Source organism: Notamacropus eugenii, chromosome 7 (assembly GCF_028372415.1).
Source record: "Notamacropus eugenii isolate mMacEug1 chromosome 7, mMacEug1.pri_v2, whole genome shotgun sequence".
Lineage (NCBI taxonomy): Eukaryota > Metazoa > Chordata > Mammalia > Diprotodontia > Macropodidae > Notamacropus > Notamacropus eugenii.
In genome coordinates, this window is record NC_092878.1 from 169,470,687 (window position 1) to 169,493,444 (window position 22,758).

Genomic DNA, 22,758 nt, shown 5'->3' on the forward strand with positions numbered 1-22,758 from the left:
CCTACACACACACACACACCCTCATCTGCACACACACAGACATGCACACACACCCTCACCTACACACACACACACACCCTCATCTGCAGACACACAGACACATGCACACACTCCCTCACCCACACACACACCCACCCACCCACACACACACACATACACACACCCTCACCTGCACACACACTCTCACCTACACACACACACACACACACACACACATACACACACCCTCACCCTCACACACACTCTCACCTACACACACTCACACCCTCACACACACACACACACACACACACACACACACACACACACACACTCTCCCACCATCTCAGGGAATGTGATGCTCACATGGACCATGAGCTTTTTTCATTATCCTCACCTTCACTCCTATTCTTATTGGGGTGACAACAGATAGTGTTGTTAAGAGACTATTACATTTTAAAGGTGCTGTTTTGAATCACTGTTTGCAATGTGGGCAAAAAAACTCCATTCACCCAATAACATTAAATATTATGTCCTACTCCTATTTTTCTCTCCCAAATTGCAAAAGCAATTTCTGGAGACTTTTAAATGAATCTTTTTTATTATAAACTAACACTATCAACAGTAAATAGATGATAAATGATGTGTTTTCTCTCAGGTTCTCTTGATTAACCTCCAATTTGTCTTGTAGGGGAAGAGAACCATTTTCTTTTACAGTGAACTGAAATCCGATGCAAAGGCATAGATTGTTATTGTCAAACTGTCCACATACAAAAACTGTGAGTACAGGGCTCCATGAAATTTTTATGACATGAGGAATTGGCAAGACCATTGCTATAAGAAACGTGGATGTCTTTTCACTGTGGGAATGATGTGAGCACACTACAAAAAATCCAGTGTTTTCATGAGTGACATTGGTGAATTCTAATTCAATTCATTGGATACCCATGTTCACATTCAGGGTGAAACCATCCTAAGTGAAATATCTTCTTTAGTTATTTAATTGGTCATTGAGTCATCTTGCGTTGCTTTTGGGGGAGCTTAATTTCAGATATTCATTTTCATCACTTTTCTGTAAAATTATTAGGATAATTGGCAAAAGTACTAAAAATTATATGATTAACTGAACATTTATAGTCCTATCCAACATATTTATCATCTCATCAATGTGGGTACCCCCTCCACTGGAATAGATTGCAGCTCCAGTCATGGCTTTCCATCCTGTGCACTTCCTGTCCATGTTGGCTCATAGATTTTTCACGGAAAAATCAGGAACTGTGATAGGAACTGAAAATATAAAGGTAGAAAAGACAGAGTCCCTGATCTGAAGGACAATCAATTCTATTACGGGGCCATAACAGATACACATCAGAGTCTGGGAACCTGGGTACATGAGTAGCTACAAGGTCATTGGAGGATAGAGAAGCTTCTATCAGGTGGGAGTGGGAAGGGGGAAAATGGTTACCTCCTGGCCACTTAGAGGAGGTTTTTCAGTCATTCAGTTTCAGCACCTGTAGGTACTATGTGCCAGGCACCTTTGTGAGCTCTGGGAATACAGATACCTTCTGCTGGACTGAGGAAGTCTAATGGATAGCACTTGCACATCATCTCATGTATCCATCCTCTTACTCTACACTTCAATGCCCATGAGCCAAGCTAAAGGTCTATTATACATCTTCTCATTGACCTCAGACTTTGAGGCCCTTCATTCTCCAATCTGCCCTATACCAGCTATCACAAAGAATCTTCCCGAGAAATTGGTCTTTCTTTGTCACTCACTCAGAAAACAAAAACTACCAAACTTTCGTGATTCTTCTTTGTCTCTGGGAGAAATTCATGGGCCAAAAGAGGCCATATCTTTCAGGTCATATCTTCTCCTATATTCTGATAAGGCACAGGAAATTATACAGAAATTTAAAAAATCACATCCTGTACAGATGATAACGTAATAAAATAGTAGTTAAGAAAATACAGATCTTAATTCAGGTTTAATAATAACATCCTGAATGAGTTTCTTGATGGGTAAATTATTTAAAAAAACCTACATGAGAGAAAATTAGAATGTTTGGGGAATGTCACTACAACAATCCACAGAGGAAATCTTATATCTCTGAAAACATTTATTACAAAACAGTGTAAGCAAAAAGTGTGAATTTTTAAATATATGTGTATATAAAATTAATAAGCAAAATGAATGAGCAGAACCATTGCATATGGTGACAGCAATGTTGTTTGAAGAAAAACCAGGCATTTTGAGGATTTTAAATATCTGGGTTAGCTATAAAGGCCATATGAAGGAAGACACAAAAGAGGAAATCTTGAGAATTAGAGGACAAATAAATAAAATGAGGAAAAAAGAGTGCAGAAATCATAGCTAAAAACTAAACATGGCTCTTTCAAAAGATTCCCGAATGAACCCCTCAGCCGCCTTCTCAGCTATCTTATTGGGTTCCTCTCTTTGCTGCTCTTTCAGGCTGCCTACTTTCAAATTAACCATTTGAATTCCATTCATTTATTTGGGAGCCTCTTCTACCTCAGAACTGCTTGGTTGTCTCTTTACTGGTGTTAGCAGAGATAGTTAGATGCTGCAGTGGATAGAGCAACAGGCCTGGAGTCAGGAAGTATGAGTTCTATTTTTATCTGCTGAGTTTTCAAATCTGACCTTAGACACTTACTAGCTGTGTGACCTTGGGCAAGTCACTTCACCCTGTTTGCCTCAGTTTCCTTATCTGTAAAATGAACTGGAGAAGGAAATGGCAAACTTTTCCAGCATCTTTGCCGAGAAAACTCCACAAAGGTATCATAAAGCGTCAGACAGAACTGAAATATGAAAAAGCAACAACAAATCTGTCTCAGGTTCTCAAGGTTTCCTTTATACTGGCATTAACAGGGATAAGATAGACCTTTCAGGGGTAACATTTTTTTCCCCAGTCATTAGCCTCTGCACTATAAACCTCTCCAGCCACCATTGGCCCATCATTCCCATATTTTTCCAAACTCTTCCTTCCAGTCAAGCTGGTCTCCTTGCTGCTCCTTCCTGGTTGGACTTCCATCTCCCAATAATACCCCTTATAGATAGAATACCACACCCCCTTCCTCACTTTGGCTTTTTGGGACCTGAATGTGCTCACCCTTCAGTGCTCACCTCAAGTGCCAAATCATTTGTTAATTCCCCCACTTGATTGCTTGGACCATCTCCCTCTGGCCCTCATCTCTGCCTGTGTACTTTGTACATATTCTTTGTCTCTTCATCATAGACCGTATTATATTCTGCTAATCGAATGACAGCTGCCTGGAGTCACTTTTGTCTTTTCATTCCATATGCCTAGCATGTAGTAGGAGCTTAATGAATGTTTATTGACTGAATGATCTAGTTTTAGCATACTCACAGTTCTTTCTTAAAGCTAGATTTCTTTTTGTTTTGTTTTGGATTTTCCTCCCATCCTCCAATTCCCAAGGTTCCCTTTCTAACTTTCCCTGAGATTTTGCTCCTCTTGCCTGGAGTCACTTTTGTCTTTTCATTCCATATGCCTAGCATGTAGTAGGAGCTTAATGAATGTTTATTGACTGAATGATCTAGTTTTAGCATACTCACAGTTCTTTCTTAAAGCTAGATTTCTTTTTGTTTTGTTTTGGATTTTCCTCCCATCCTCCAATTCCCAAAGTTCCCTTTCTAACTTTCCCTGAGATTTTGCTCCTCTTGCCTGCATCCCGTAAGGGCAGGTTTATAAAGTCCTCTTCAATGAGAAAGCACTGTGGAAATTGAATCAATAAATTCATGTGCATTCAGCAACATTTTTCTCTCAAGGCTTTATGGGCATTTATTATGATTCATAATTTAACATTTATTGAGCACAAAGAAGCAGACACCATTCAGAGTGAGAGGTAGAAATGACACCTTCCCACAGGACTTAGGGAAGAAAGGAAAATTCAATTTAACATCTTTTTTTTTCTGAGAAAGTTTTTCTTTGGGCTTTAGATATATCCTGGAAAAAAGAAAAATCGGAAAAATGGAGAGACAGCTCTGACCACTTGCTGCTTTTGTGATGGAACTCCATTTTCCCAGCCATCCCCTTCTCTCCCCTCACACAGCTTAGATTCCTAGGACCTCTCACTTAGTGTGGTGGAGTAGCTTCCTCATTGGCCTCACTGCTTCAAGGCTCTCCCCTCATTATCATCCTCCACAGAGCTATCAAAATGATCTTTCTACGTTGCTCAATAAACTCCTGTTGCTTCCTTTCCCCCTCCCAGATCAACCAATCAGTCAGTAAAGAAGGATTTATTATTAGGTGCCTATTGTGTGCTAGGTACTGGGGCAGATGCGAAATGGCCCCTACCCTCAAGGAACTTAAAGTCTGTCAGGAAAGATAGTATCTACTTACATGAATACAGAAGAAATACAGGGTGGCTAAAGTCAAGGTGACTTGGGAGGTCAGCCACTAAAAGTGGAGGGGATCTGGAAAGACTTTGAGATGGTAGAGCTTAGTTGTACCATTGAAGGAAATGACTGGATGGTAGAGGGCAGGAAGGGGACTGACGGGTAATGAGACTGGAAAAAGAGTGAAAAACAACAGCACTATTTACATTTTCTAGGCCAGAAGTTGTTCATTTATTCCAGCTGGATCTGAGTCTTCATGATCCTATTTGGAATTTTCTTGGCAAAAATGCTGGAGTGGTTTGCCATTTCTTTATCCAGTTGGGCAGATGAGGAAACTGACCAAACAGGGTGAAGTGACTTGCCCAAGGTCACACAGAGAGTAGATATTTGAGTTCAGATTTGAATTAAGGAAGATGAGTCTTCCTGACTCCAAGCCCAGGGCTCTATCCACTGTGCCACCTAGCTGTGCTATATCTTCTAGTATGAGTTGGTAAAAATCTTGGTGCTTTAGAGAAATTAGTCTTCCTTGGATAGGCAGGCTTCTTAACATGGTCCATTTTCTACAGATGTGTCTGTTTCACAGACAACACACAGTGACACAAGGTTTGTAACTAATGCATCCTTGGCCTTGGGGGTGGTTGGCTGTATTCCAAGGGAGGGGACTGAGACCTTCAGGTCTGTTAGGAATCTGTCCTTTGGTTGTTGGTACTCAAGGAACAGGATACAGGGGACCCAAAACATTTATTCAAGTGGAGACTCATATAAAAATGGTGGTTTTCATGTTAAGTTAGTGAAAATAAAGTGTTCCAGCCTCTCTGCCATCACAGTAGGTTGGGGCCACAGTTGTGTGAGTCTTTGAGAGCCTGATAGGAAACTTTTTATATGCTCCTTTGGCCAGGGTGTCAAGCTGAAATGGAAATGCTGGGCATTTAGTTTTAGAATACAATGCCATCTAGTTTGTTTTTTGTTTTTTGTTTTTTGTATTTTTATTTGTTTTGTTAAGTAGTTGGCATTTACATTCAACTTGATTCTGAGCTCTGGGAGTACTGACCTCAGTCCTAAAGGTAAGGTAAGACCTGCAAGGGTCTGTGTGAGCATTTACCCTTTAAAAATGGACAGACACTACAAATCAGGACTGGATTAGTTGTTTTGTTGATTGTCTAGAGTTAAGAAAGTGATGAGGAAAATGTTAATACTGCAGATTCAGCTTCAAAGTGTGTCAAGTGTTCATTTTGTTTTTAGAGAGCTGGCTGTTAAACATTTACTAGCACACCCTTTCTAGGGACCATAAGGAGTCTCTACGTGGGACTTAAAAACCTTTCCATTCTGATTCTAGCCTTCCTTTCCAGCCCTTTCCCTCCTTCACACACATTCTAGAGTGATCAAACTCCCCTTCCTTCTGTTCCTCACATGCAACACCTCGTCTCCCACCTCCATGCTTTTCCATAAGCTGTCCCATATGCTTTCAATGCCTTCCCTCTTCACCTCTACATCTAAGAATCCCTCATTTTTTCAAATCCCAGATCAAATGCCATTTCTTCCATGTGGCCTTCTCTGATCCTTATTCTCCTTTCCCAACTCCACCCCAACCCTTGAAGCTTATGAATTAAAGAGAATTCTATGCCGTGGGGTCCTTTGGCATTTTAATTCAGAAATATTATTGTACTGTAGAAGCCTCCATTACATATTCTGCTCATCAGCACTTTGGCAATACCCCATTTCCAGCAGCCAAGATCATGCAGCAGAACTGGCTTCATATCCAGCAGGCCTCAGGATGTGTCTTGGATTGATTTAGAGGAGAATTTCTATAAACTACTCTTTCAACTTAATTTATAGGAAAAAACAAAGATAACACTTTTAAGGAAGAGCAAGGTTGGCCATATTTCATGACGAGTAAGTCTCGTTTCTCTAAGGGCTCATTAATTTTGAAATGTGTGTCAGAGACAAAGACTATTCAAATTCATCCAGCAGTTATTGCAGGGTGGGTACTCTCAGCTAGGAAGGCCCATTGGGCCACCTCCATTGCCCCAGTGTGGGAGAAGCTGGAATCAGCTCACTGAAGGAAGGCTTTAGAAGTGCAGGATGGGGAAGACTCAATCAGCCAGCCCTAAGTGCTTCAAAAATGATGTCTGTTTATTCTGGCTTTCAATATCTTCAGCTAATTAAAATGACTTCCTGTTACTGATCCATTAAAATGATAATACACTTTAGGGTACTGTGATATTTGGCTGAGAAAGGGCAGCCAGGAAATCCTATTTTCTTCCAGTTAATATTCTCTTATCTTGGAGCCAGAAGGGATGGAATTCACTCTCTGGCTCTAACTTACCACTTTCATATTTGCAGAAGGCAGAGGCTCTCTTTGAGCTGCCTGCTGATCCCTTCCCTGAAAAAGGGGTCAGATAATATCTATACTACCCATCTTCCAAGACTGTGCTTGAAAACCTTAATAATTTATTGAAATACTATTATTCTTATTACCAGAATGACAGAGGAGAGAGGTAGACAATGTGGGCTAACATCTGGAATTCTAAGTCTCTTTGGCATTGGGGTAGTTTCTACTGGGTTCTCATTCCCCAATCCCTCCCCAGGTGTGAGAGATGTGAGGTCTGTGGAGGGATGGGGAAGAGGCTAAGTTCTCATCATTACAAAAGGAATGTCTGCTCAAAACCTATAATGTCTTTCCTTCTGAGAGGCAGGAGAGACAATAAAACACAGTCAAAACAATGAAAAAAAATAGAAGACAATGTGAAACATTACAGTAGAAAAGTAATTGACCAGGAAAATAGATTGAGAAGAAACAACTGTTTTCCTTATTTAAAAAATTTATTTTTAATTTGTGGAATGAAACAAACTTTTCCTAACAGTATAATAATACAAAAAGATGATTGCCCATGAAACCGCAAATTTATTATGTCCAACTTGCTATTCCTTTAAGATGTAGAAAAAAGTTATCTAAATTTCTTTTTTCCTTTTTTCTTCTCTCCCCTACCCTAACAAGGGTTACAATCACACACACACACACACACACACACACACACATACACATGTAAAATCATTCTATATGTACTTATATTTATCAGTTCCTTCTTTGGATGAAGATAGCATATTCCTTCATATGTCCCTTGGAATTAATTTAGCCAAAATGACCTATTCACCTAAAGTTCTTCTTAAAACAATATTGCTGTTATTGTATACAACATTCTCTTGGTTCTTCTCATTTCACTCCTCATTATTTTTGGGCAAATTTTTCCATGTTTTTTTCCCTAAGATCATCGAGCTCATCATTCCTTAGAGCACAGTAGTATTCCATCACCATCATATACAACAACTTGTTTAGCCACTCCCCAGTGGATGGCCATCCCTGCAATTTCTAGTTCTTTGATACCACAAGTAGGCAGAAGAGACCAATTAAGAATTAAAGGACTACCTGAAAGCCACGAACAGAGAAGAGCCTTGACATGATATATTAAGGAATTATACAAGGAAAATGCTCAAATATCTTAAATCCAGAAGATAAAATATAAACTGAAAGCATCCACCAATTGTCTCTTGAAAGAGATCTCAAAATGAAAACTTGCAGGAATATTAGAGGCAAATTCCATAGCCCCCAAGTCTAGTAGAAAACATTGTAAGCATCCAGAAAGAAAAAAATTCAAATATTGTCAAATCACAGACAGGATCACACAAGATTGAACAGCTTCCATATTAAAGGCTTGGAAGATGATATTCCAGTAGGCAAAGGACCTAACCTACCCAGCAAAACTGTCTATAATCCTTCAGGAGAAACAACGTATATTTAAGGAAACAGAGAAATTTCAGGCATTCCTGATGAAAAGACCAAAATTGAGTAGAAAAAGTCACATTCAAACACAACTAAAGAGAAGTTCAAAAGTAAACATCAAAGAGTCATCATAAAAGATTAAATAAACTGTTTATATTCATATGGGGAAGATGATACATGTAACTCATACAAAGTTTTCATTATTTAGTCAGTTAGAAGGAGTCTGCACAGAAGGAATGAGTGTGAGTCAATTGGGATGAACTCCAAAAAAATATTAAGATGTGAGAAAGAGGGATATACTAGGAGAAAGAGAAAGGGAGAGGTAGAATGGGGAGAGAGAGAGAGAGGGACAGAGAGAAATAGAATGGAGTGAACTACACAGTTAGTAATCATAATTGTGAGTGTAAATGAGAAGAGTTCACCCATAAAACAGAAGCAGGTAGAAGAATGGATTAGAAACCAGAATCCCAGAATATGGGAACTAAAACAACTGAAACAGAAACACACACAGAGTTAAGATAAAAGTCTGAAGCAGAATCTATTATACTTCAACTAAAGTGAAAAAGGTAGAAGTAGCAATTCAGATTTTAGACTAAGGAAAAGCAAATATGGACCTAATTAAAATAGATAATCAGGGAAACTACATTTTACTAAAAGATGCCATAGACAATAGAATGATAGAAAAAAATTACAGCAAGTTTTTCTGATAAAGGTCTCATTTTTCAAATAAATAGGAAACTGAGTCAAATTTACCAAAATAAAAGCCATTCCCTAATTGATAAATGGTCAAAGGCTATGAATAGGAAGTTTTCAGAAGAAGACATCAAAGCTATTTATAGTCATATGAAAAGTCGCTATTGATCAGAGAAATGCACATTAAAACAACTCTGAGGTACCACATCGTATCTATCAGAAATGACAAATGCTGGAGGGGATGAAGGAAATAGGTAAACTAAGGACCTGTTGGTGGAGTTGTGAACTGGTCCAACCACTCTGGAGAACAACTTGAAATTATGCCCAAAATGCTATAAATCTGTGTATATCCTTTGACTCAGAAATATCACTACCATGTCTGTATCCTAAAGAGGTCAAAGGAAAAAGAAAAGGAACCACATGTACGAAAATATTTACAGAAGCTCTTTTTGTGGTGGCAGAGAACTGGAAAGTGAGGATGCTCATCAGTTGGAGAAAGGCTGAACAAATTGTGGCATATGATTGTGATGGAGTAATATTGTGCTATAACAAATGATGTGGGTTCTAGTTTCATTAAAAAAAAAACACCTTGGTAAGACCTATATAGACTGATCCAAAGTGAAGTGAGAAGAAGCAGGAATGTGCTAGTAACAACAATGTTGTTATGACAATCAAATGTGAAAGACTTGACTACTCTGACGAATAGAACGATCTGAGACAATTCCAAATGACTCATGATGAAAAAGTGCTCCGTTTCCAGAGAGAGCTGATGAACTCTGAGTGCAAAGTGAAGTATAATTTTGTCACTTTTCTTTTCTTTGGTGATATGGCTAATATGAAAATAGGTCTTGCATGATTTCACATGTGATTAATTGACACAATTTTCCTTGCCTTCTCAGTGGATGAGGGAGTGGGAGGGAAGCAAAGAATTTGGAAGTCAAAATTTAAAATTAAAAGAATGTTAAAGAGATTTTTTAGAAGTCTGATAAGAGGGATGCAAGGCCCTAGAAAGTAGGTGCGCCTCCAGTTTGGGTTTCAGCAGCAACAGTGGCTCAGGACATTGTCCATCTTCTCTAGGTGGCTTTTGCACACTTGGCTCAAGCCTTTACTGTAGTATCTAGCATTCCTGTGTGGCCACAGGCATGGTGGTGGCAGCAGCAGTGGCAACAGAAGTGTGAGATGATTTCCCCACATGCCTATGCTTCCTCTTTCTTCTCTCCCATCAAGTAAGTCAATGTAAGGTTAGATTAATAGGCCTGAAACCTGCTAGTATTTTGAAAAGGGATGTTCAAAGGAGTCCTTAAGATTATATTCAGCTGGGGTGAGGGGACAGATGGTGCTTCTCCTAGTCTGACCAGGGATTCTAGCCCAAAGTTACCTGACTAGGATGCTTTGGATTGCATGAAGGCTGCAATGTGCTGTGACCAGGACAGCTGAGAGGGATTGATTTCTGTTAGCTCTCATAACGTGGTGAATTAATAATTAATTTAGGAAATTATAAAATAGGGGAATACACACCTAGTTCTTTGTGTACCCCCAGTTGCCAGTGGGAAACAGGGCAGCAATCACAATTTAATTAGGCACAGAGGTACCTGCAAAAGAGGTATGGGGCAGATGGCATGAGAACAGGGGATGGAATGGTGAAGGCAGGCAGGCAGCATGGGGAAGATAATGGGGAAGTGGACAGGCTAGATCATCACCCATGTAAGCATGGGTTACTGTTGGGTGCACATGGACCTGATGAAGATGGAAGAGTGCTCAGGAGGGAGGAGTTTGAGTTCTCATTTTTATAGGGCTTTGGGGAAAACAGACTAACTGATCTGTGCTACCTTGGGGTTAGTTATTGGTGAAACTTCCAAAGTTAACATGTTCATGTTCTCTCAAAGTTATCAGAATATTTTTATGTTTTGTTAACCTGGAACTGTAGAGTTTGGGAATTTGTCTGAGATTTTCAAATCAGAGGGTCAAGAACCCTGACAGTGGCACCAGGATGGCTTCTGCTGATGCAGCACTTATTACCAGGATATGGATTTTAATTGATATGTGAGGCTTGCTCCTTTGATTTTTGGGACAGTTGACTTCCAGATTCCTCTTTGCAATCTCATTTCCTGCTTACGCTCCTTGATATTGTCTACTTATAAACTTACTGTACTGACTAGAAGGGGGTGGTGGTGATCAGGGGTCCAGAACAATATGCAGTTTTGACACACACATAAACATGCCCAGAGAGGTGGAACCCAGTGTCAGGAGTTCAAGAAATCAAGAGCAGGAACCAATAAAACCTGTCTATATCATTCAGAAGTACAAGAGGGAGTAGAGATTGGCACCGGCACAAAGTCCCAAGTCAGGAACTGAAGCTGGACATAGCAGCAAACAAAGGAAAACACAAACTCAATGAGTAAGTATTATGGGGTAGAAGATGCCCAAGAGGTAATATCAGAAGAAGAGACTCACTCCTCAAAAACCACAAACAAAGTCATAGACAAAAGAAAATGTCTTGGTTACAATGCAGAAGCTCACAACCACACAGGTGGACCCTAGGAGATGAGTTTTGCTTTGTCTTGTTTTGTTTTTGTCATCAAAATCAGAAAGACTTTCTTTTGTTATATTTTTTAGCTGCCGAATTTGGAAGTAGAGTGAACTTGCTTTGTAAAAAAAACCTTTGGACCTAGCCAAGAGCTGAAGTCATTTGGAAAGCTCTCGTTGAAGACTGTCTGGGTTATCACCATGGAGAAGGTCAGAGTCAGGCAGATAGCCTGGGCTCTGTCAGGAGAGAGCTGAGCTCAATTATCGGCCCTCTGGCACTTTTTGAATGAGTCTCATCAGGGTGCCATGCAATCAATGTACTCTAAATGTGGACGCAGATGAAGAAGTCAATATTTTTCACTTACTCAGGGGGTAGGAGTCAAGGTGGGGAGCTAAGTTTTATAGTGTGGGCTGGGGAAATAAACCTGTGATCATCAGAAGTCTCCAGAACTCATGAAAGTGTTCCAAGATGCAAGGCAAATCAGTGATTGAACGGGAGGAGGGGAAAATGGTTAAGCAGGGAGGGCTTTCTGGTGAAGCTGGTCTGGGCAAGGAGCTGCAATGTAAATGAAGGGAGTGGATTGGTAACCTGCATGGGAACAGTTGGGGCCAAGGCATAGGGTTGAAAGGATGAGTTAACTAGCTCCTCCCGTATGTGAAAGTTCGGTCCCTTCTCAACCTCCCCCCGAATTTAGTAAAATGCAGACTTTACATCCTTCTTGCACATTTAATGGTATCACTGCCCCAAGCAAAGAGCAGTTAGACTGTGGTTAGGGAGTTTCCAATGGATTCTGGGTAATTGAGAATCTTTTGAGTTTTATAATTCCTTTGTGAAGGAGAGAGACAGGGAAGCTGGGGGAGGGAGGGGTACTGACAAGAAAAGGGAGCACATGATAGGGCTCTGGAACTGTGTATTGTGGCTGATATCATGACTCATTTACACACTGTAGCTTTTCCATTGCCTCGCCCAGTGGGGCAACACACAGCCAGAATTGAAAGCAAGTTTAGGGTCCTAGAATCCTGGATGTAGAGCCAGAAGTGACCTTAGAGGCAATTGGGTCCCACCCCATCATTTCATAGATGAAGCTAATGCCCAGAGAGATTAAGTGACTTACCCGGGGTCACACAGCTAGTAAGTATCAGAGGCTGGATTAGACCTAAATAGTCCTGACTCCATTCTAATATCCTATATTCTAGCACTCCATGATTCTTCAGGGAGGGGAGAAAGAGTCCTAGATTCTAAGAGTCAGAAAGGATCTCTGAAGCTGCCTATGCCACCCTGCACAAGGATGAGATGACATTCCTGAGACTGGTCTTTCAGGCTCTTCATAGCCTGCAGTGAGGGTGGATGAGGGACTCATGGGATGGATGGTTGGTTTATATTTTCTCCTCCCTTCCTTTCCGTGCCTCCTTCTTGGAGTTTATTCTATAGTTCAGGGCCTCTCATTGAAGAAATGACATTTCCAGATGTATGTTATCTCACTAGTCCTTGCATTTTATGAGCTGTATGATGGAAGGCAATTTTTAGTTAGGTTAAAGATTGCCATTCTCACTGTCAATCAATAGTTCATCTTCACTTTTATTTTCTTTGTTGCTTTTGTAAATTATCTCTCATAATGTGTCCAAAGCCTTGACTTGTGATTTATTTGTCCAAATCAAAGAGCTTTGACTCAGTGGTTAATGTCTCCTTCATGTTCTTCCTCAAATGCAAAAGACCCAAATCTAGCAGCAGAGCCAAATGTTTCTTGTTATGTTTCTTGGTGGAAGGTTAGGTCATCCACACAACTACCTTTTGTAAGGAGAAAACAAAGAACTTAAAGTCTGATTTTCATTCCCTGAGTAAAGGAAAAACTGGAGACTAGACTAGGTTCTTATAAGCAACTCCATGTGGGACTCCAGAAATTGGACTTCATTTCAATGGAAGATCCAGTGAGTTTTGCCTGAAAAACACATAAGATTATAAGCTCCTTGAGGACAGTGTCTTTTACCAATTCTTGTATCCTTAGCACTTAGCACAGTGCTTGATCCATAGTAGGCACTTAATAAATATTTATGGATTGTTTGAAAAGGAACAAATCTCTACAGTCTTTACATTCTCACATCAGCTTCTAGGTTACCTACTACTAGCTTAAATAAGACATGGTTTCCACAAGTAGAATAGAGTTCAGGGTCTGAGAGCTGACATGGTGGCTTTGGGTCTCTATGCATAGGACAGTCTTATGTGCCCTGCCTAGGACCCAGCAGGCAGAGAGTATGGAGTATATCCTTTGTAGAGTTGCAGGGCATAGATAACCAAGGACATGATTTTGACAGTCCATCCTGGTTTCGCAAAATGTGGGTTTTTAAAAATTATTTATTTTTAGTTTTCAACATTAATTTCCACAAAATTTTGAGTTCCAAAGTTTCTCTTCATCTCTCCCCTACCCCTACCCCAAGACACCATGCACTTTTTTTACCCTTTGCCCCAATCTTTCCTCCCTTCTGTCACACTCCTCCCTTCCCTTATTCCCATTGTCTCTCTTTTCTTGTAGGGCAAGATAGATTTCTGTATCCTATTACTTGTATTTCTTATTTCCCAGTTGTACATAAAAACAATTATTGACATTCATTTTTAAAACTTTGAGTCCCAACTTCTCTCCCTTTCTGCCTCCCCACCCATCCCCACTGAGAAAGCAAGCAATGCAACACAGGCTATATCTGTGTAGTTTTGCAAATGACTTCCATAACAGCCATGTTGTGTGAGACTAACTATATTTCCCTCCATCCTATCCTGCTTCCCATTTGTTCTGTTCTCTCTTTTGACCTTGTCCCTCCCCAAAAGTGTTTACTTCTAATTACTCCCTCATCCCACTTGCCCTCCCTTCTATCATCCCCCCACACCCCACTTATCCCCTTCTCCCCTACTTTCCTCTAGTGTAAGATAGATTTTCATACCAAATTGAGTGTGCATGTTATTCCCTCCTTAAGCCAAATGTGATGAGAGTAAGCTTCACTTTTTCCCTCTTACCTCCCTCCTTTTCCCCTCTATTGAAAAAGCTTTTTCTTACATCTTTTATGAAAGATAACCTGCCCCATTCCATTTCTCCTTTTCTCCTCCCAATATATTCTTCTCTCACCCCTTAATTGTACTTTTTTAGATATCATCCTTTCCTATTCAACTTTCCCTTGTGCTCTCTGTCTGGATATATATATATGTATATGTATATGTATATGTATATGTATATGTATATGTATATGTATATGTATATGTATATGTATATATATATACAATTCCTCCAACTACCCAAATATTGAGAAAAGTTTCAAGAGTTACAAATATTATCTTTCCATGTAGGAACGTAAATAGTTCAACTTTGGTAAGTCCCTTATAATTTCTCTTTCCTATTTACCTTTTCATGCTTCTCTTGATTCTTGTGTTTGAAAGTCAAATTTTCTTTTCAGCTCTGGTCTTTTTGTCAAGAATGCTTGAAAGTCCTCTATTTCATTGAATGACCATTTTTTCCCCTGAAGTATTATACTCAGTTTTGCTAGGTAGGTGATTCTTGGTTTTAATCCTAGTTCCTTTGATTTCTGGAATATCATATTCCAAGCCCTTTGATCTCTTAATGTAGAAGCTGCAAGATCTGTTATTCTGATTGTATTTCCACAATACTTGAATTGTTTCTTTCTGGCTGCTTGTAGTATTTTCTCCTTGACCTGAGAACTCTCCAATTAAGCTACAATATTCCTAGGAATTTTTCTTTCTGGATTTCTTTCAGGAAGTGATCAGTGGATTTTTTCAATATTCATTTTGCGCCGTGATTATAGAATATCAGGGCAGCTTTCTTAGATAATTTCTTGAAAGATGATGCTTAGGCTCTTTTTTGATCATGGCTTTCAGGTAGTCTCATAATTTTAAAATTGTATCTCTTGGATCTACTTTCTAGTTCAGTTGTTTTTCCAATGAGATGTTTCACGTGGTCTGCTATTTTTTTCATTCCTTTGGTTTTGTTTTATTATTTCTTGATTTTTTCATAAAGGCTTTAGCTTCCATCTGCTCCATTTTAATCTTTAAGGAATTATTTTCTTCACTGAGCTTTTGGATCTCCTTTTCCATCTGGTCAGTTCTGTTTCTTAGGGCATTCTTCTTCTCATTGACTTTTTGGATCTCCTTTGCCATTTGTGTTAGTCTATTTTTTTAAAGTGTTACTTTCTTCGGTATTTTTTTGGGTCTCCTTTAGCAAGCAGTTGACTCATTTTTTATTATTTTCTTGCATTGCCCTCATTTCTCTTCCCAATTTTTGCTCTACTTTTCTTACTTGATTTCCAAAATCCTTTTTAAGCTCTTCCATGGCCTGACACCAATTCATATTTTTCTTGGAGGCTTTGGATGGAGGAGCTTTGACTTTGTTGTCTTCTGTTTGCATGTTTTGGTCTTCCTTCTCACCAAAGTAAGATTCTATAGTCTGATTCTTTTTCTGGTTTTTGCTCATTTCCCCAGCCATTTACTTGACTTTTGAGCTCTTTGTCAAGGTAGTTCTCTGCTTCCAGTCGGAGTGGGGGTGTGCTGTCAGTCCCCCCTCAGTTTGTGGGTCTAGAACTTCAGAAATAGTGACTGCAGCTGCCCCTCCTGCTGTGGCTGCAGTGGGTTCTTCTGCCCCCTTGCCCCTCTTCTGCCCTGGGGCTGGGGCCAGATCACTCTTTTGTCCTGCACTCGTCCCACAGGCTTTTCCCACTGACCTTCAAATTTATCCTCAGCATTTTGGGGTCATGAAGTTTGGAAACCACCACAGGTGTGAGAGGTTCAGTCTCCCCAAGGCCTGCTCAAGTCCTCTCTTAGCTGATGTGGCCCACATTGGACTGCACTTTGCTCCCAGTGTGGCATGGGATAGACACTTTCAGTCAATCTTCCAGGCTGTCTTGTGCTGGAAATTTGCTTCACTCCATCATTCTGTGGGTTCTGCAGCTCCAGAATTTGTTAAAGACATTTTTTACAGGTATTTTGCTGAGCGTAGCAGAAGTGCTCTAGAAAGTCCGTGCTGTTATTCCTCCATCATGGCTCCGCCCCTTGAAATATGTTTTCTGGTTTGACCTCATGAATTCTGAATTCTTGATGTGTGCTAGTAACTTCACCCTAAGTTTCAGCCTACCTGCAAGGAAGTGTTTTCACCAGACCCTCAATTTTTCTGGCATGAGCTTCTTTAGCCTTCAGAATCTATCCTCTTCTCTGGCGCTGATGAGTTCTGTGTCCACCCCACCCCTCCCCACCACTTTCTCCATCATGTCAAAGTTGCTGCTCAGAGCACTGGAGACGAATGATACTCCCCTGACAGAGGCTCTCATCACACACTTGCCTTTCACTAGCACTGAATTCAGTAGTCCAGATGTAGCCTTCCCAGCTCACCTACCTTTGAGCACACAGTTTCTCTGGCAAGAAGCCTAATGCCTGAGAAGCTGCTATATAGGTTGCTACAGGGACACACTTGGAGCCAGGAAGAGTCCAAACTGGCCTCCAGACCCTTCTAGCATTGTGACCCTGTGCAAGTCACTCTCCCTGTGGTCCAATTTCTCCTTGTGTAAGGTGAGAATAATAATAGTATCTGCCTCACAAATGAGATAGCATTTATAATGTTCTTGGCAAGCTTGGAAGTATGTTCATCAACATTATGGGCAACTAGGTGACATAGTGGATGGCATCCTCAGCCTGGAGTCAGGAAGACCTTAGTTCCTCAGTCACTTCCTTGCTGTATGACCCTGAGCAAGTCACTAAGCCTGGTTTGCCTCAGTTTCCTGATCTGTAAAATGAGTTAGAGAAGGAAATGGTCAGCCACTCCAATATCTTTGCCGAGGAAACCTCAAAGGGATCATAAAGAGTTGGACATGACTAAAACGAATGGACAATTATTATTACTATCATTATTAAGATCACATCTGATTTATTGACTGATATTATTGACTAATGTTGAGCTTGCAGTCCACTAAAACCCCCAGGTCTTCTACACATGAATTGTTTGGCCACACCTTCTCCATCCTAGTCACTACCTTCATGGCTCAGCTTCTTGTTTTCTGGACTTTAGCACCATATCCCCCCTCCCCTTCCTTGCAGGTATCTCTCCCTATCCGTCTCCCCATCCAATTTTTTCAGCTCCCTTTTTTGTGTTGTTTTCCCTCATGAGAATGTAAGATCCTTGAGGACAAGGACTATCTTTCTTCTTGCTTTTATCTGTACCCCTAGTACCTAGCACAGTGCCTGGCAAGTAGTCAGTGTTTGATCCATTCTTGGTGCCTGTCTATGAGTTGATTTGTTGAACCCAAACACAGGACATTATATTTGCTTCTATCATATGTCATTTTATGGGGCTCAGTTTTTATCGTTCTAGTCTGCCAAAATTCCTTTTGGAGCCAGATTGTGCAGTTTCAGCATGTTCTTGTGGCTTTGCATAATGGAAACATTTGCTCTCTTGACTCTTTCAATTCATTGTTAGAGTCATTATATGTGTATGTATGTATGTATATATAAATTATATGCTTATATTTATCTATAGCTATATATACACCTATCTCTCTGTCTCTATATCTATCTATCATCTATCTATCTACCTATCTATCTATCTATCTATCTATCTATCTATCTATCTATCTATCTATCTATCTATCTATCTATCTATCTATGTATCTATGTATCTATGTATCTATCTATCTATGTATCTATGTATCTATGTATCTATGTATCTATGTATCTATGTATCTATGTATCTATCTATCTATCTATCTATCTATCTATCTATCTATCTATCTATCTATCTATGTATCTATCTATGTATCTATCTATCTATGTATCTATCTATCTATGTATCTATCTATCTATGTATCTATCTATCTATCTATCTATCTATCTATCTATCTACGTATCTATCTATCTATCTATCTACCTGTGTTCAGTGGAAATCTAGTGGGGATATTTTGGAATATTATTAGAAAAACAAAAGTAAAATACTCTCTTTTTACTTAACTGGATCCCTCTTTGGAACCTATAATGTTCTAGGCACTGTGTGCTAAGCATTCAGACTACAAAGACAGGCAAAAACTTCATCTCTGCCCTCCAGTAACTCCTGATCTAATGTAGGAGACAATGTACAGACAATCAGAGATAAAGAAAAAATCTACAGTGCAATTGGGAGACGACTTCACAGGGAATGCACTAACTTTGAGGAGGCTAAGGAAAGAGTTCTTGCAGAAGGGGGGCCTGCTATCAGATGCCAGATGCATTTGCTCTAGGCTTTGACAGGGAGGGGTGATTTCCTCACTTCCTGGGTCAGAACATTGATTATTCAAAAACCCAGCTGTTGCATTTTAACTACTTTGGGAAAGTGAATCAAAAGTGAGAGCTGGTACAATTGCCTCATGGCATGAGGGACCAGGCTTTTTTTTTTTTTTTTGTATTTTGAGCCTGTGGTTGAAGAAAAGTTCATAGGTGGTCATGCCCTTTCCTTTCAGACTGTATGTCTATCAAGGTAACATTTTGCTAGCTAAATATTCTGGGAGGCACTTCTGGAGGCTGTTGTAAAAATGCTGCCTCTGGATTCCAGAGCACAGCAATTTCAGCAGCCAAGAAAAGTGGCTGAAACAGGAGGTTCATCTTCCTTAGCACGGAATCAATGAATCCTGTTAGGGAAACGTGCCATTCCCCAAATTTGAGACAACAACATTGTCAGCTTTCCATTTTTATAGGGTCAGCAAACTCAGAGCAGGTACTCATAAAATCAGTACAAATAAATTATTCAGGAAATGGGCCATAAAATGCCACAGTTTAATCAGTACAAAAGATCTGTCTCAGAGCCGAATTATTGAGCCAAGCATCCAACCCTGACCTTCATGTAGGGAACTGAAGGAGAATGATCTGAAGGCCCCTGAGCCATCTCTAACCAAAGAAAACCAAACAGAAGTCATTATCTTTCCTCCCAAACCTGTCCCTCTTCCACCCCCCCTCATTTCTGTTAAACTCACCCAGGTTTACTTGAGATACCTCTGCCATCCTTGCATTCTTACTCTCCTCCCAACCTGTATTCACTTCTTTCTACTCCCAGAACCATTACCCTCATTTAGGCCTTCATCATCTCTCACCTAGTTTCCCTGCCTCAAATTTCTCCATCATTCAATCCAGCCTTCATGAACCCTACGCACTAATTTTACTAAGTAAAGTCTGACCACATCAGCTCTCTCACCAACAGACTCCAGAAACTCCCTATTATATTCATAATCTAATATAACTTCTCTGGTTGGTGTTGAAACAAAAAGAAATTTGGGTTAAGGTTTCTGGGCTTCATGGGAATTTGGGTCCTATTTCAACAACACTTTCATGGATGGCAGAGGTATCAGTGACCTTAGTTTGTAGTTCTCCAGGGGGGTCAAAAACCAGAGAATTCACTATCTACTGGCCAGAGTGCTGGTGATGAGTGGCTCACATGTAGCTGGCATACCCATAAAGATGAGATGATATTTGCTGCTAGGAAAATATTCTTCATATGGAGAAGAAATCATTGTGTGACTTAGGTGAAGTAGGAACACTGTCAGAAGCCAGAAAGACTGAAGGGCTGAGAAGAGAAAAAGAGTATACAGTATATACACCACATACAGTCAGAGATGCCTGTATTGATAATGCATTTTTTGTTTTAGTATAGTCAAATTGATTGAATAATGATTGAATAATGTGATTAAAGATCTTCCCCACCCATTAATGGGCCTGGGAAGGTTTGTAGGAAGGCCCACACCTCTTGATAATTTTCTAATGAGGCATTGGTTCTCAAGGGTTGTAATGTCCTCTGGCTTTGAAAAGTGTATATGTACTCTGAGGTGAGGTTTTCCTTTGGGGCTTACTCAGTGGAAGGGTTTGTTTGGACAGAGGAGACTCTGGGCAGATGCTAGGGAGCCCCCCTCTCCCCAGCTTTGAAAACTCAGATATTGCTGCTTCTCTCTCTGGTAACTATGTATGTACGTAATGGTCAGACAAGTTGGATCTGTCTGTTGATCTGTGAGGTATGTATTGCTTATGGTCATTTGGAAGCGTGTCTGTTGGTCTTTATTTCTCTGTTTGCATTTTCTCTGAAGTTCAGGGGGCTGACTTTTTCCCCTGAACTAAGTGAATGATACATGTGCTTGATTAAAGAGATTGTTAACTCCTCAGATTGGTTTCCTTTTAGAAAACCAGATCAAAGAACTTGTGACAGCAGGCCCTCTTGTGTATGCCGGGTGCTTATTTCTACTTTGCCCCATCCCCATTTCCCACGACGAGAATGGAGAAGTCACTGCAATTCCATGGGATGAGGGTGGGAATTTTTGAGCATAAGGAAGTGGCCTCAGGTTTGGTGTAAGTTACTTTTTATGGGATTTATGCTTGGAATCTGGCAGTATGGAAAGGTGGAAGGAATGTCTACAGGTGGTGGTGATAAGTGTGGTCTGTAAGGAGGTTTACATGAGACAAGAGAGAAAGGGCGTCAGGATGATGTGTTTTTGATGGTAGAGATTGGGATTGGAGTGCTTTAAATGAAACAATCTACAGGTGTCTAGTGTTGATTTAAATAATTTGAAGTGATAATTTAACAAGATTTGACTGAGAGAAAACCAAACTTGACAATGATCATCTTGAATGGTAATGGCTTTAATTAGCCTATAAACAGAAGAGTTAATCTGTCAATCAATAAATACTGATTAAGTGCCAGGCACTGTACTAAGTTAATAAATGGGTGAGAAAACAGAATTCAGCAACTTCTGCATATAAAAAAAACACTCTCTAAAAACACAGAAAGAGTTAAATAAATGAAATAAAATGTATTATGTTTCAGTTGAATCCAAAAAAGTAGGCATTGTAAAAGTTGTTAATAAGTAGAAAGAACTTGGATTTAGAATCACAGAATCTAGATCTACATCTCAGTTTTACCATTTTCTGTTTGTGTTTCCATAGGCAAACCATTGAACCTCTCTGGGCTTAAGTTAATTCAGCTATAAAAAAAGAGGGTAAATAAGATCACCTCAAAGGTTCCTTTCAAGTGTAAATCTATGGTAGTAGGACAGTGATTTTAAATAAAATAATATTAAAATAGATGTCAAGAAAAAAGGAAGTTTTACTGTTATTAAAGGCACCATACATAATGAAACATGACACACACATACACACACATATATACACAGAGACACAGACACACACACATATATATACATATATATATGTATACACACAAAACTGCTTGAGGTCAGGAATGTTTTGTTTTACTTGGTTTTTGTATTCTCAGTATCTGGGCAAGCTAGGAGGCACATTGGATACAGCCAGGCCTAGAGTCAGGATGATCTGAGTTCAAATATGACCTCAGACACTTGATAGCTTTGTGACTGTGGGCAAGTCACTTAACCCTGTCTGCCTCACTTTCCCCATCTGAAGAATGATCTGGAGAAGGAAATGGTAAACCACTCCAGTATCTTTGCCAAGAAGACCCCCCCAAAAATCATGAAGAGTCAGACATGAGTGAAAACGACTGAACTGCAAATCCACGGCACTTGATACGCTTCTTGGCACATAGCAGTCACTTGATGAATTTCATTGATTAATTGATTAAACATCATGCAGAATGTTTATCAAATTTATCAGTATTCTGAGACTTAAAGACTGCATTAACAACAAATGCTGAAAGGCAGAAATAGATGCATTCTTTACAGATGATATCCCCATGAAATTTTAATCAATAAAAGAAATATGAATAAACAATGCAGTCCTAGACACACTTAAGAATGAGGTACTGAGCAATGAGTATATGTGGTGGATCTAAGATGATGAGAGTGGAAGCAACAACCCAGCCAAATTTCCTAACATTTCCCTCCAAACAACTTTAAAATAACAAGACAAATAGAATTCCGTGGTGGCAGTGAAGTGAGGCATTTTTCCAGTTCAAGACATCTTAGGAGGTATGCAGGAAAGGTCTGTGACACTGGATTGGGGACCAGCCCAGAGCACAGCTCTCTTGGAGACATCAGCAGTGGGCCTTGGAGGCTGCACCAGTGACGGCAGCATCCAGAGTTCATGGCCCTGAGACAGAAATGGGGTCAGGGAACTGGTCAGAAAGAGATTACAGGGAGCCCTGGGTTGGCACTGTCCACAAGACCTGGTGCTGTTTGGCAGTTCTCTTACTCATACACAGTTCTGGGTCACAGTTCCAGGGAGGAGAGGAGTGCTTGTGGTTGGTCATAAGGAAATAAGAGCCCTGGTTACAATTTCAGGGCAGAGAGGGGCACTAGCTAGGGAGGAGATGTAGGCTGCAAGCCTAGATGATTGGGAAGATGGTGGTACCCCTCCCCAGTAATAGGGAAATTAGGAAGAGGCCAAAATTTGCAGCAGAGATGGGGGGAAGATATTGTTTAGTTTCGGTCATGT